We start from the raw sequence: 16,804 nt of genomic DNA on the forward strand, positions 1-16,804 counted from the left end.
GGCCATGGTGTTTGAGGCCAAAAACTGCCGAACTTTGAGGGCGGTGTGCGCTGGCGCGTTGTCATGATGCGTCGCATGTGGAGTTCTTCCTTTAGAATCAGCTGACAGGTCCCATAACCTATCCCAACAATGTCGCACAAGTCGTTGATGGTACGACGTCGATCTTCGTGAATGGCCTGCCGAATCTTCGTAACATTTTCGGGCATTGTGCTCGAAGATGGTCGTCCAGAACGCTCGTCGTCATCGACAGAGGTTCGGCCATTTTTAAAACGTGAATGCCACACAAAAGTTTGTGCACGACCCATTGCGGACTCCCCAAATGCTTGCTTTAGCATTTCATAGGTTTCCGTAGCCGTTTTGGCGAGTCTTTGGCAAAATTTGATGCACACGCCGTTCCGAAATCGCAGGAGGGTCGGTGTAATGCACTACCAAAACGCCCGTAACTAAGAAACAAATGCAAATTCGATGATGCCGGCTGGCACACTAATTCACTATGAATGTAGGCCGCACCCCCTAGCGGCAGAAACTCGTACTACATCCGGTTCGCCCTCTATTGACAGTCTTGAAACTTTCCGATCGCACCTCGTATATATTTTTATATATTTATTTCTCTGGCTTTAACTTATCCATATTACATATTCCTATATAAATATCAGGTTTTCAAGACCAATACAATATGTTCTCCTTGATAAAGTATGTCATTGTGTTAGATTGCGATTCAGCAATCTTGGCCGCTGAGCTTTGTGAATTGGAACCTCGGAGCGAGTCACTTGCCAGAAGTTTGCTAGAAGGGATGGACTGCAGAGAGTATTAAACAATTTTAGCTTCTTCACAACTCTTTAGTGCTCTTCCACTCCTGACAGACCTTCGCTTTCTGACATATCACTCGATTCATCACTACCGCATGTGCTGTCCACTCCATTATCTTCAATTATAATACGTTCAATTGCGTCTTCGATTATGCCTTCTTGCTCATAATAAATTTGTTCTAGTTTTTCCACATGCTGACATACATTCTCCCATTCCTCTTGCCCAATTTCCTCGAATCTCTGGCAACACAACTGCTCGACGTCCTTTATTCTAAAGGTTGTCTTCTTGCTTGCAACCCATTGTTTTACATTTGCCCAAATAAGTTCTATGGGGTTTATATCAGGATGGTAGGACGGAAGTCTCAGCACAGTATGCCCCTTGCCTGCCAAAATCTGATCAATGACATAACATTTGTGCTTTGGCTTATTCTTCTTCATTCGCATTTGCAGGGTCTGCGTTTTTTAACTCTCTTGGAGGTTTTATGATTGATATATTTTTTGGACATTGGTAGAAGAACTTGCATGAGTGATCAGCACACTCTGCAAGGCTTCTACCTATACAAACACAGGAGGACGCGGACAAACATCCATGCTTTTAGTAGGTCTCGAACCCACGGTCGCAGTGGCCAGGCGCACGAGGTCCATGCCTCAGACCGCGTGGCCACTGCGCCGGCGTGCTTTGGCTTTTTTAATTTGATTAAATCGTACAATTGATCTTTCAACACGTCACAAAGTCGGATGTTTCTTTCCAAAAGCCAGGCTTTCATTTCGTCCTTTCAGTTAAATGTCTGTGGTTTGTTTATCTGAGTGTTGTGATAGGAGGCGTTGTCAACGACTAAAACGGAGTTTGGTGGTAAATTTGGTATTATCATTGTTTTTAACAAGCGGGTATATTTTGTACTGTCCATTTCATTGTGATAACCTCCTGTTTTCTGCTAGCAGGTAACATTAGGGAAGGCAGATTCTGGTAGGAAATGTATGGGGATAATTTAGAAAAAAATTCAAAAAATTATAAAAACTATCCAAAAAGCGCACAAAACAGAGCCTTGCAGGTAAAGGTAGGGAAGGCAGGTTGTGGCAGGAAACGGAAGGAGGGGATGTTTATAAAATTATGCAATCTTTCAAAAATTGCTGGAAACTGTCCAAAAAGCGGACAAAACTTAAAAAAATTTCAACTTCAAAAAACTTTCGGAAATTTTTGGTTTTGTTCGCTTTTTAGACAATTTCAACTTTTTTTAATTTTTTGAAAAAATTTAAAACAATTTCAAAATTGCCCCATCCGATCATCAGAAGAACACGTCTCTGGTGGTCTCTATCCTGCCACACACGGTCTATGCTTGAATCCCACTATGCCACATCCGGACTGCAAGAATTTTTCAATATTCTCCCTACCCGATCGCTGTCAGCATTGTGCTCTGCACCATCTGGACTTTGACGTAACCTGTCTGACTGATCCTGTCTCAGTAAGGTAAGTCTCTGTATGGCATTGTCTCTAGCCTAAGTTAACCTTACCTAACCTAACCCAACCTAACCTAACTAAACCTATCCTAACCAAACCTAGCCTAGCCCAAGCTAAACCAACCTAACCTAACCCAACTTAACGTAATCTAACCCAACTTAACCTAACTAATCCTATCCTAACCTAACCTAAATTTTGAAAAATTCCACTTTAAATTTTTTCTCAAAATTTCAAAAAAATTTGGTTTTATGCCCCTATCAGACAATTTCCAGCATTTTTTTATTTTTCGAAAGTTTTGGACTTTTTCAAAATTCTCCCCAAGAGATGCATGCCAGCCTCAGTGAATGCCTCATTCTGTCTATGTCGTACTCGGCCTCTGTCTCTCCCGATTGCTGACTGCCATGGTGTAGTGCAGCAACCGGCCTCTGCAAGACTTGCTGTGTGAAGGACCGTGTCTCTGCCTTACGTGGTGTCTGCCGCAACTGGGTCTTACAGAGACGGTACGTCAGAGAACGTATGAGGCACAGACCGCTTTCTTCCGAGACACAGTACATGAGAAACACTCCGAAAGCGACCGGTTCTGCAAGGCATCAGGTGGGGAGAATTTACAAAATTTTGAAAATTTTCGAAAAATCAAAAAATGCTGGAAATCGTCCAAAAAGCACACAAAACAATTTTTTAAAAATTTCACATGCAAAATTTCTTTCTAATTTTTCAAAAAATTTTGGTTTTGTCCGCTTTTCAGACAATTTCCAACATTTTTTGATTTTTCGAAAATTTTGAAATTTTTCAAAAGTCTCCCCAAGAGATGCATGCCAGCCTCGGTCAATGCCTCATCCCGTCTCTGCCGTACTCGGCCTCCATCTCTCCGTATAGCTGACTGCCTTTGTGACTGCAGCAGCCGGCCTCTGCAAGTCTCGGTGTGTGAACGTCCGTGTCTCTGCCCGTCTCGATCTCTGTCTTCCGAAACTGCGTTTTCAGAGACCGTATGAAGCACAGACCACGTTCGTCCGAGACACAGTACATCAGAAACAGTCCGAAAGCGACCCGTTCTGCGAGGCATCAGGTGCGGAGAATTTTGAAAATTTTGAACATTTTCGAAAAATCAAAAGATGCTGGAAATTGTCCAAAAGGCGCACAAAACAGAAAATTTTTAAAAATTTCACCTTCAAAATGTTTTAAATTTTTCAAAAAAATTTGGTTTTGTGCGCTTTTCACACAATTTCCAGCATTTTTTATTTTTTGAAAATTTTCAAATTTTTCAAAAGTCTCCCCAAGAGATGCATGCCAGCCACGGTGAATGCCTCATCCCGTCTCTGCCGTACTCGGCCTCCATCTTTCCCTATTCCTGACTGCCTTCGTGTCTGCAGCAGCCGGCCTCTGCAGGTCTCGGTGTCTGAACGTCAGTGTCTCTGCCCGTTTCGATCTCTGATTTACGTGGTGTGCCGCTACTGGGATTTTCAGAGACTGTACGTCAGAGACCGTATGAGGCACAGACCGCGTTCGTCCGAGACACAGTACATCAGAAACAGTACGAAAGCGACCGGTTCTGCAAGGCTTAAGGTGGAGAGAATTTTGAAAATTTTCGAAAAATCAAAAAATGCTGGAAATTGCGTGAAAAACGCACAAAACCAAACTTATTTCAAAAATTTTGGAAAAAAAATTTCTTGAAATTTTTCAAATGTTTTGGTTTTGTGCGCTTTTTGGACAATTTGCAGCATTTTTTATTGTTTTGAAAATTTTGAAATTTTCCAAAATTCCACCACCTGATACCTTCCAGACCCGGTCTCTATCGGACTGCTTTTGATGTACTGTGTCTGACGAATGCGGTCTGAGCCTGACTCCGGCTCTGCACGGACCGGTCTCTTTATGACAGGGCTCTTACGTGTCGTCTCTGACAAGACCAGGTGCTTCAGGCAACACGTGAGGCAGTCACGGACATGCAGAGATCAGCCCTGCAGAGGCCGGTTGTTGCAGACTCCGAGGCACGCAGCAACTGGGTGAGATAAGAGGCCGAGTCCGAGAGAGATAGGATGTGGCATTCAGCGAGACTGGCATGCATCTCTTGAGGAGACCTTTGAAAAAATTTTGAAACATTTCAAAATTTTCGAAAAATCGAAAATGCTGGAAATTCCTGAAAAGCGCACAAAACCAAACTTATTTGAAAATTTTTGAAAAAAATAATTCTTGAAATTTTTCAAATTGTTTGGTTTTGTGCGCCTTATGGACAATTTGGAACATTTTTCATTTTTTGAAAATTTTGAAATTTTTCAAAATTCCACCACCTGATGCCTTCCAGACCCGGTCTCTGTCGTACTGCTTTTGATGTACTGTGTCTCACGAATGCGGTCTGTGCCTGACTCCGGCTCTGCATGGACCGGTCTCTTTATGACAGGGCTCTTACGTGTCGTCTCTGACAAGACCAGGTGCTTCAGGCAACACGTGAGGCAGTCACGGACATGCAGAGATAAGCCCTGCAGAGGCCGGTTGTTGCAGACATCGAGGCACGCAGCAACTGGGTGAGATAAAGGCCGAGTCCGAGAGAGACAGGATGTGGCATTCAGCGAGACTGGCATTCATCTCTTGAGGAGACATTTGAAAAAATTTTGAAAAATTTCAAAATTTTCGAAAAATCGAAAATGCTGGAAATTCCTGAAAAGCGCACAAAACCAAACTTATTTGAAAATGTTTAAAAAAATAATTCTTGAAATTTTTCAAATTGTTTGGTTTTGTGCGCCTTATGGACAATTTGGAGCATTTTTCATTTTTTGAAAATTTTGAAATTTTTCAAAATTCCACCACCTGATGCCTTCCTGACCCGGTCTCTGTCGTACTGCTTTTGATGTACTGTGTCTCACGAATGCGGTCTGTGCCTGACTCCGGCCCTGCACGGACCGGTCTCTTTATGACAGGGCTCTTACGTGTCGTCTCTGACAAGACCAGGTGCTTCAGATAAGTGAGGCAGTCTCGGACATGCAGAGATCAGCCCTGCAGAGGCCGGTTGATGCAAACACCGAGGCACGCAGCAACTGGGTGAGATAGAGGCCGAGTCCGAGAGAGACACGATGTGGCATTCAGCGAGACTGGCATGCATCTCTTGAGGAGAACTTTGAAAATTTTTTCAAAATATTCAAAATTTTCGAAAAATCAAAAAATACTGGAAATTGCCTGAAAAGCGCACAAAAACAAATTTTTTTGAAAATTTTTAAAAAAATTTAAGTTGAAATTTTTCAAATATTTTTGGTTTTGTGCGCTTTTTGGGCAATTTGCAGCATTTTTCGATTTTTTGAAAATTTTGAAATTTTCCAAAATTCCACCACCTGATGCCTTCCAGACCCTTTCTCTGTCGTACTGCTTTTGATGTACTGTGTCTCACGAATGCGGTCTCTGCCAGACTCCGGCTCTGCACGGACCGGTCTCTTTATGACAGGGCTCTTACGTGTCGTCTCTGACAAGACCAGGTGCTTCAGGCAGCAAGTGAGGCAGTCTCGGACATGCAGAGATCAGCCCTGCAGAGGCCGGTTGATGCAGACTCCGAGGCACGCAGCAACTGGGTGAGATAGAGGCCGAGTCCGAGAGAGACAGGATGTGGCATTCAGCGAGACTGGAATGCATCTCTTGAGGAGACCTTTGAAAATATTTTGAAAAATTTCAAAATTTTCGGAAAATCGAAAATGCTAGAAATTCCTGAAAAGCGCACAAAACCAAACTTATTTGAAAATTTTTGAAAAAAATAATTCTTAAAATTTTTCAAATTGTTTGGTTTTGTGCGCCTTATGGACAATTTGGAGCATTTTTCATTTTTCGGAAATTTTGAAATTTTTCAAAATTCCACCACCTCATGCCTTCCAGACCCGGTCTCTGTCGTACTGCTTTTGATGTACTGTGTCTCACGAATGCGGTCTGTGCCTGACTCCGGCTCTGCACGGACCGGTCTCTTTATGACAGGGCTCTTACGTGTCGTCTCTGACAAGAAGAGGTGCTTCAGGCAACACGTGAGGCAGTCACGGACATGCAGAGATCACCCCTGCAGAGGCCGGTTGTTGCAGACACCGAGGCACGCAGCAACTGGGTGAGATAGAGGCCGAGTCCGAGAGAGACAGGATGTGGCATTCAGCGAGACTGGCATGCATCTCTTGAGGAGACCTTTGAAAAAATTTTGAAAAATTTCAAAATTTTCGAAAAATCGAAAATGCTGGAAATTGCCTGAAAAGCGAACAAAACCAAACTTATTTGAAAAAATTTGAAATAAATAATTCTTGAAATTTTTCAAATTGTTTGCTTTTGTGCGCTTTATGGACAATTTGCATCATTTTTTGATTTTTTGAAATTTTTCAAAATTCCACCACCTGATGTCATCCAGACCCGGTCTCTGTCGTACTGCTTTTCATGTACTGTGTCTGACGAATGTGGTCTGTGCCTGACACCGCCTCTGCACGGACCTGTCTCTTTATGACAGGGCTCTTACGTGTCGTCTCTGACAAGACCAGGTGCTTCAGGCAACACGTGAGGCAGTCACGGACATGCAGAGATCAGCCCTGCAGAGGCCGGTTGTGCAGACACCGAGGCACGCAGCAACTGGGTGAGATAAGAGGCCGAGTCCTAGAGAGAAAGGATGTGGCATTCAGCGAGACTGGCATGCATCTCTTGAGGAGACCTTTGAAAAAAATTTGAATATTTTCAAAATTTTCGTAAAATCAAAAAATGCTGGAAATTACCTGAAAAGCGCACAAAACCAAAATTTTTTGAAAATTTTTGAAACAAAATTTAATTTGAAATTTTTGAAATATTTTTGGTTTTGTGCGCTTTTTGGGCAATTTGCAGCATTTTTCGATTTTTTAAAAATTTTGAAATTTTTCAAAATTCCATCACCTGATGTCATCCAGACCCGGTCTCTGTCTGACTGCTTTTGATGTACTGTGTCTGACGAATGCGGTCTGTGCCTGACTCCGGCTCTGCACGGACCGGTGTCTTTATGACAGGGCTCATATGTGTCGTCTCTGACAAGACCAGGTGCTTCAGGCAACACGTGAGGCAGTCACGGACATGCAGAGGTCAGCCCTGCAGAGGCCGGTTGATGCAGACTCCGAGGCACGCAGCAACTGGGTGAGATAGAGGCCGAGTCCGAGAGAGACAGGATGTGGCATTCAGCGAGACTGGAATGCATCTCTTGAGGAGACCTTTGAAAAAATTTTGAAAATTTTGAAAATTTTCGAAAAATCAAAAAATGCTGGAAATTGCCTGAAAAGCGCACAAAACCAAAATTTTTTGAAAAATTTTGAAACAAAATTAAATTTGGAATTTTTCTAATATTTATGGTTTTGTGCGCTTTTTGGGCAATTGGCAGCATTTTTCGATTTTTTGAAAATTTTGAAATTTTTCAAAATTCCACCACCTGATAACTTCCAGACCCGGTCTCTGTCGTACTGCTTTTGATGTACTGTGTGTCACGAATGCGGTCTCTGCCTGACTCCGGCTCTGCACGGACCGGTCTCTTTATGACAGGGCTCTTACGTGTCGTCTCTGACAAGACCAGGTGCTTCAGGCAACACGTGAGGCAGTCACGGACATGCAGAGATCAGCCCTGCAGAGGCCGGTTGGTTCACACACCGAGGCACGTAGCAACTGGGTGAGATAGAGGACGAGTCCGAGAGAGACAGGATGTGGCATTCAGCGAGACTGGCATGCATCTCTTGAGGAGACCTTTGAAAATATTTTGAAAAATTTCAAAATTTTCGGAAAATCGAAAATGCTAGAAATTCCTGAAAAGCGCACAAAACCAAACTTATTTGAAAATTTTTGAAAAAAATAATTCTTAAAATTTTTCAAATTGTTTGGTTTTGTGCGCCTTATGGACAATTTGGAGCATTTTTCATTTTTCGGAAATTTTGAAATTTTTCAAAATTCCACCACCTCATGCCTTCCAGACCCGGTCTCTGTCGTACTGCTTTTGATGTACTGTGTCTCACGAATGCGGTCTGTGCCTGACTCCGGCTCTGCACGGACCGGTCTCTTTATGACAGGGCTCTTACGTGTCGTCTCTGACAAGAAGAGGTGCTTCAGGCAACACGTGAGGCAGTCACGGACATGCAGAGATCACCCCTGCAGAGGCCGGTTGTTGCAGACACCGAGGCACGCAGCAACTGGGTGAGATAGAGGCCGAGTCCGAGAGAGACAGGATGTGGCATTCAGCGAGACTGGCATGCATCTCTTGAGGAGACCTTTGAAAAAATTTTGAAAAATTTCAAAATTTTCGAAAAATCGAAAATGCTGGAAATTGCCTGAAAAGCGAACAAAACCAAACTTATTTGAAAAAATTTGAAATAAATAATTCTTGAAATTTTTCAAATTGTTTGCTTTTGTGCGCTTTATGGACAATTTGCATCATTTTTTGATTTTTTGAAATTTTTCAAAATTCCACCACCTGATGTCATCCAGACCCGGTCTCTGTCGTACTGCTTTTCATGTACTGTGTCTGACGAATGTGGTCTGTGCCTGACACCGCCTCTGCACGGACCTGTCTCTTTATGACAGGGCTCTTACGTGTCGTCTCTGACAAGACCAGGTGCTTCAGGCAACACGTGAGGCAGTCACGGACATGCAGAGATCAGCCCTGCAGAGGCCGGTTGTGCAGACACCGAGGCACGCAGCAACTGGGTGAGATAAGAGGCCGAGTCCTAGAGAGAAAGGATGTGGCATTCAGCGAGACTGGCATGCATCTCTTGAGGAGACCTTTGAAAAAAATTTGAATATTTTCAAAATTTTCGTAAAATCAAAAAATGCTGGAAATTACCTGAAAAGCGCACAAAACCAAAATTTTTTGAAAATTTTTGAAACAAAATTTAATTTGAAATTTTTGAAATATTTTTGGTTTTGTGCGCTTTTTGGGCAATTTGCAGCATTTTTCGATTTTTTAAAAATTTTGAAATTTTTCAAAATTCCATCACCTGATGTCATCCAGACCCGGTCTCTGTCTGACTGCTTTTGATGTACTGTGTCTGACGAATGCGGTCTGTGCCTGACTCCGGCTCTGCACGGACCGGTGTCTTTATGACAGGGCTCATATGTGTCGTCTCTGACAAGACCAGGTGCTTCAGGCAACACGTGAGGCAGTCACGGACATGCAGAGGTCAGCCCTGCAGAGGCCGGTTGATGCAGACTCCGAGGCACGCAGCAACTGGGTGAGATAAGAGGCCGAGTCCGATAGAGATAGGATGTGGCATTCAGCGAGACTGGCATACATCTCTTGAGCAGACCTTTGAAAAAATTTTCAAAATTTTCGAAAAATCAAAAATGCTGGAAATTGCCAGAAAAGCGCACAAAACCAAAAAAATTTGAAAAAATTTGAAAAAAATTTTAGTTGAAATTTTCAATTTTTTTTGCTTTTGTGCGCTTTTTGGACAATTTTCAGCATTTTTCGATTTTTTGAAAATTTTGAAATTTTTCAAAATTCCACCACCTGATGTCATCTAGACCCGGTCTCTGTATGACTGCTTTGATGTACTGTGTCTGACGAATGCGGTCTGTGCCTGACTCCGGCTCTGCACGGACCGGTCTCTTTATGACAGGGCTCATACGTGTCGTCTCTGACAAGACCAGGTGCTTCAGGCAACACGTGAGGCAGTCTCGGACATGCAGAGATCAGCCCTGCAGAGGCCGGTTGTGCAGACACCAAGGCACGCAGCAACTGGCTGAGATAGAGGCCGAGTCGGAGAGAGACAGGATGTGGCATTCAGCGAGACAGGCATGCATCCTTTGAGGAGACCTTTGAAAAAAATTTGAAATTTTTCGAAAAATCAAAAAATGCTGGAAATTGCCAGAAAAGCGCACAAAACCAAAATATTTTGAAACATTTAGAAAAAAAATTTTAGTTGAAATTTTTCAAATATTTTTGATTTGTGCGCTTTTTGGGCAATTTGCAGCATTTTTCGATTTTTTGAAAATTTTGAAATTTTTCCAAATTCCACCACCTGATGCCTTCCAGACCCGGTCTCTGTCGTACTGCTTTTGATGTACTGTGTCTGACGAATGCGGTCTGTGCCTGACTCCGACTCTGCACGGACCAGACTCTGTATGGCAGGGCTCTTACTTGTCGTCTCTGACAAGACTAGGAGCTTCAGGCAACACGTGAGGCAGTCCGGATATGTAGAGACAACCCTGCAGAGGCCGGTTGTGCAGACACCGAGGCACGCAGCAACTGGGTGAGATAAGAGGCCGAGTCCGAGAGAGACAGGATGTGGCATTCAGCGAGACAAGCATGCATCTCTTGAGGAGACCTTTGAAAAATTTTTAAAACATTTCAAAGTTTTCGAAAAATCAAAAATGCTTGAAATTGCCTGAAAAGCGCACAAAACCAAAATTTATTGAAAAATTTTGAAAAAAATTTAAGTTGAAATTTTTCAAATATTTTTGGTTTTGTGCGCTTTTTGGGCAATTTGCAGCATTTTTCGATTTTTTTAAAAATTTTGAAATTTTTCACAATTCCACCACCTGTTGCCTTCCAGACCCGGTCTCTCGGACTGCTTTTGATGTACGTGTCTGACGAATGTGGTGTGTGCCTGACTCCGGCTCTGCACGGACCGGTCTCTTTATGACAGGGCTCTTACGTGTCGTCTCTGACAAGACCAGGTGCTTCAGGCAACACGTGAGGCAGTCACGGACATGCAGAGAACAGCCCTGCAGAGGCCGGTTGATGCAGACTCCGAGGCACGCAGCAACTGGGTGAAATAAGAGGCCGAGTCCGAGAGAGACAGGATGTGTGTGGTATTCAGCGAGACTGGCATGCATCTCTTGAGGAGACCTTTGAAAACATTTTGAAAATTTTCGAAAAATAAAAAAATGCTGAAAATTGCCTGAAAAGCGCACAAAACCAAAGATTTTGGAAAAAATTTGAATAAAAAATTAAGTTGACATTTTTCAATTTTTTGGCTTTTGTGCCCTTTTTGGACAATTTGCAGGATTTTTTGATTTTGTGAAAATTTTGAAATTTTTCAAAATCCCACCACTTGATGTCATCCAGACCCGGTCTGTGTCGGACTGCTTTTCATGTACTGTGTCTGACGAATGCGGTCTGTGCCTGACTCCGGCTCTGCACGGACCGGTGTCTTTATGACAGGGCTCTTACGTGTCGTCTCTGACAAGACCAGGTGCTTCAGGCAATACGTGAGGCAGTCACGGACATGCAGAGATCAGCCCTGCAGAGGCCGGTTGATGCAGACTCCGAGGCACGCAGCAACTGGGTCAGATAAGAGGCCGAGTAGGAGAGAGATAGGATGTGGCATTCAGCGAGACTGGCATGCATCTCTTGAGGAGACCTTTGAAAATTTTTTGAAAATTTTCAAAATTTTCAAAATTTTCGAAAAATCAAAAATGCTGTAAATTGCCTAAAAAACGCACAAAACCAAAAAATTTTGAAAAAATTTAAAAAAAAATTAAGTAGAAATTTTTCAATTTTTTTGCTTTTGTGCGCTTTTTGGACAATTTGCAGCATTTTTTGGTTTATTGAAAATTTTGAAATTTTTCAAAATTCCACCACCTGATGTCATCCAGACCCGGTCTCTGACTGCTTTTCATGTACTGTGTCTGACGAATGCGGTCTGTGCCTGACTCCGGCTCTGCACGGACCGGTCTCTTTATGACAGGGCTATGACGTGCCGTCTCTGACAAGACCAGGTGCTGCAGGCAACACGTGAGGCAGTCCGGACATGTAGAGATGAACCCTGCGAGGCCGGTTGTTGCAGACACCGAGGCACGCAACAACTGGGTGAGATAGAGGCCGAGTCCGAGAGAGACAGGATGTGGCATTCAGCGAGACTGGCATGCATCTCTTGAGGAGACCTTTCAAAAAATTTCGAAAATTTTGAAAATTTTCGAAAAATCAAAAAATGCTGGAAATTGCCTGAAAAGCGCACAAAACCAAAAATTTTTGAAAAATTTTGAAACAAAATTTAATTTGAAATTTTTCAAATATTTTTGGTTTTGTGCGCTTTTTGGGCAATTTGCAGCATTTTTCGATTTTTTGAAAATTTTGAAATTTTTAAAATTAAACCACCTGATGCCTTCCAGTCCCGGTCTCTCTCGTACTGCTTTTGATGTACTGTGTCTGACGAATGCGGTCTGTGCCTTACTCCGGCTCTGCACGGACCGGTCTCTTCATGACAGGGCTCTTACTTGTCACTCTGACAAGACCAGATGCTTCAGGCAACACGTGAGGCAGTTCAGACATGTAGAGACAACCCTGCAGAGGCCGGTTGGTGCAGACACCGAGGCACGCAGCAACTGGGTGAGATAGAGGCCGAGTCCGAGAGAGACAGGTTGTGGCATTCAGCGAGACTGGCATGCATCTCTTGAGGAGACCTTTGAAAAAATTTTGAAAAATTTCAAAGTTTTCGAAAAATCAAAAATGCTGGAAATTGTCAGAAAAGCGCAAAAAAAACTTATTTGAAAAATTTTGAAAAAAAATAATTCTTGAAATTTTTCAAAGTTTTTGTTTTTCTGCGCTTTATGGGCAATTTGGAGCAATTTTTATTTTTTGAGAATTTTGAAATTTTTCAAAATTCCACCACCTGATGCCTTCCAGACCCGGTCTCTCGGACTGCTTTTGATGTACGTGTCTGACGAATGTGGTGTGTGCCTGACTCCGGCTCTGCACGGACCGGTCTCTTTATGACAGGGCTCTTACGTGTCGTCTCTGACAAGACCAGGTGCTTCAGCCAACACGTGAGGCAGTCACGGACATGCAGAGAACAGCCCTGCAGAGGCCGGTTGTTGCAGACTCCGAGGCACGCAGCAACTGGGTGAAATAAGAGGCAGAGTCCGAGAGAGACAGGATGTGTGTGGTATTCAGCGAGACTGGCATGCATCTCTTGAGGAGACCTTTGAAAAAATTTTGAAAATTTTCGAAAAATCAAAAAATGCTGAGAATTGCCTGAAAAGCGCACAAAACCAAAGATTTTGGAAAAAATTTGAAAAAAAATTAAGTTGAAATTTTTCAATTTTTTGGCTTTTGTGCGCTTTTTGGACAATTTGCAGGATTTTTTGATTTTGTGAAAATTTTGAAATTTTTCAAAATTCCACCACTTGATGTCATCCAGACCCGGTCTGTGTCAGACTGCTTTTCATGTACTGTGTCTGACGAATGCGGTCTGTGCCTGACTCCGGCTCTGCACGGACCGGTGTCTTTATGACAGGGCTCTTACGTGTCGTCTCTGACAAGACCAGGTGCTTCAGGCAATACGTGAGGCAGTCACGGACATGCAGAGATCAGCCCTGCAGAGGCCGGTTGATGCAGACTCCGAGGCACGCAGCAACTGGGTGAGATAAGAGGCCGAGTAGGAGAGAGATAGGATGTGGCATTCAGCGAGACTGGCATGCATCTCTTGAGGAGACCTTTGAAAATTTTTTGAAAATTTTCAAAATTTTCGAAAAATCAAAAATGCTGTAAATTGCCTGAAAAACGCACAAAACCAAAAAATTTTGAAAAAATTTAAAAAAAAAATAAGTAGAAATTTTTCAATTTTTTTGCTTTTGTGCGCTTTTTGGACAATTTTCAGCATTTTTTGGTTTATTGAAAATTTTGAAATTTTTCAAAATTCCACCACCTGATGTCATCCAGACCCGGTCTCTGACTGCTTTTCATGTACTGTGTCTGACGAATGCGGTCTGTGCCTGACTCCGGCTCTGCACGGACCGGTCTCTTTTGACAGGGCTCTTACTTGTCTCTGACAAGACCAGATGCTTCAGGCAACACGTGAGGCAGTCCGGACATGTAGAGATAACCCTGCAGAGGCCGGTTGATGCAGACACCGAGGCAGGCAGCAACTCGGTGAGATAGAGGCCGAGTCCGAGAGAGACAGGATGTGGCATTCAGCGAGACTGGCATGCATCTCTTGAGGAGACCTTTGAAAAAATTTTGAAATATTTCAAAGTTTTCAATAAATCAAAAATGCTAGAAATTGCCTGAAAAGCGCACAAAACCAAAATTTTTTGAAACATTTTGAAAAAAAATTTAAGTTGAAAATTTTCAAATATTTTTGGTTTTGTGCGCTTTTTGAGCAATTTGCAGCATTTTTCGATTTTTTGAAAATTTTGAAATTTTTCAAAATTCCACCACCTGATGCCTTCCAGACCCGGTCTCTGTCGTACTGCTTTTGCTGTACTGTGTCTGACGAATGCGGTCTGTGCCTGACTCCGACTCTGCACGGACCAGACTCTGTATGGCAGGGCTATGACGTGCCGTCTCTGACAAGACCAGGTGCTGCAGGCAACACGTGAGGCAGTCCGGACATGTAGAGATGAACCCTGCGAGGCCGGTTGTTGCAGACACCGAGGCACGCAGCAACTGGGTGAGATAGAGGCCGAGTCCGAGAGAGACAGGATGTGGCATTCAGCGAGACTGGCATGCATCTCTTGTGGAGACCTTTCAAAAAATTTTGAAAATTTTCGAAAAATCAAAAAATGCTGGAAATTGCCAGAAAAGCGCACAAAACCAAAAATTTTTGAAAAATTTTGAAACAAAATTTAATTTGAAATTTTTCAAATATTTTTGGTTTTGTGCGCTTTTTGGGCAATTTGCAGCATTTTTCGATTTTTTGAAAATTTTGAAATTTTTCAAAATTAAACCACCTGATGCCTTCCAGTCCCGGTCTCTCTCGTACTGCTTTTGATGTACTGTGTCTGACGAATGCGGTCTGTGCCTTACTCCGGCTCTGCACGGACCGGTCTCTTCATGACAGGGCTCTTACTTGTCACTCTGACAAGACCAGATGCTTCAGGCAACACGTGAGGCAGTCCGGACATGTAGAGACAACCCTGCAGAGGCTGGTTGTTGCAGACACCGAGGCACACAGCAACTGGGTGAGATAGAGGCCGAGTCCGAGAGAGACAGGATGTGGCATTCAGCGAGACTGGCATGCATCTCTTGAGGAGACCTTTGAAAAAATTTTGAAGCATTTCAAAGTTTTCGAAAAATCAAAAATGCTGGAAATTGCCTGAAAAGCGCACAAAACCAAAATTTTTTTAAAAATTTTGAAAAAAATATTTAAGTTTAAATTTTTCAAATATTTTTGGTTTTGTGCGCTTTTTGGGGAATTTGCAGCATTTTTCGTTTTTTTCAAAATTTTGAAATTTTTCAAAATTCCACCACCTGATGCCTTCCAGACCCGGTCTCTGTCGTACTGCTTTTGATGTACTGTGTCTCACGAATGCGGTCTTGCCTGACTCCGGCTCTGCACGGACGGGTCTCTTTATGACAGGGCTCTTACGTGTCGTCTCTGGCAAGACCAGGTGCTTCAGGCAACACGTGAGGCAGTCTCGGACATGCAGAGATCAGCCCTGCAGAGGCCGGTTGATGCAGACACCGAGGCACGCAGCAACTGGGTGAGATAAGAGGCCGAGTCCAAGAGAGACAGGATGTGGCATTCAGAGAGACTGGCATGCATCTCTTGAGGAGACCTTTGAAAAAATTTTGGAAATTTTCAAAATTTTCGAAAAATCAAAAAATACTGGAAAAAAGCCTGAAAAGCGCACAAAACCAAAATTTTTTGAAAAATTTTAAAAAAAAATTTAAGTTGAAATTTTTCAAATATTTTTGGTTTTGTGCGCTTTTTGGTCAATTTGCAGCATTTTTCGATTATTTTTGAAAATTTTGAAATTTTTCAAAATTCCACCACCTGATGTCATCCAGACCCGGCCTCTGTCGGACTGCTTTCCATGTACTGTGTCTGACGAATGCGGTCTGTGCCTGACTCCGGCTCTGCACGGACCGGTCTCTTTATGACAGGGCTCTTACGTGTCGTCTCTGTCTAGACCAGGTGCTTCAGGCAACACGTGAGGCTGTCACGGACATGCAGAGACCAGCCCTGTAGAGGCCGGTTGATGCTCACACCGAGGCACGCAGCAACTGGGTGAGATAAGAGACCGAGTCCGAGAGAGACAGGATGTGGCAATCAGCGAGACAGGCATGCATCTCTTGAGGAGACCTTTCAAAAAATTTTGAAAATTTTCGAAAAATCAAAAAAAGCTGGAAATTGCCTGAAAAGCGCACAAAACCAAAAAAATTTGAAACATTTTAAAAAAAAATTTAAGTTGAAATTTTTCAAATATTTTTGGTTTTGTGCGCTTTTTGGGGAATTTGCAGCATTTTTCGATTTTTTGAAATTTTTCAAAATTCCACCACCTGATGCCTTCCAGACCCGGTCTCTGTCATACTGCTTTTGATGTACTGTGTCTGACGAATGCGGTCTGTGCCTGACTCCGACTCTGCACGGACCAGACTCTGTATGGCAGGGCTATGACGTGCCGTCTCTGACAAGACCAGGTGCTGCAGGCAACACGTGAGGCAGTCCGGACATGTAGAGATGAACCCTGCGAGGCCGGTTGTTGCAGACACCGAGGCACGCAGCAACTGGGTGAGATAGAGGCCGAGTCCGAGAGAGACAGGATGTGGCATTCAGCGAGACTGGCATGCATCTCTTGTGGAGACCTTTCAAAAAATTTTGAAAATTTTCGAAAAATCAAAAAATGCTGGAAATTGCCA

This window comes from Zootermopsis nevadensis, unplaced genomic scaffold (genome assembly GCF_977971745.1).
Source record: "Zootermopsis nevadensis isolate Lab colony 2312 unplaced genomic scaffold, Znev_1.0 Znev_ptg000016l, whole genome shotgun sequence".
NCBI lineage: Eukaryota > Metazoa > Arthropoda > Insecta > Blattodea > Termopsidae > Zootermopsis > Zootermopsis nevadensis.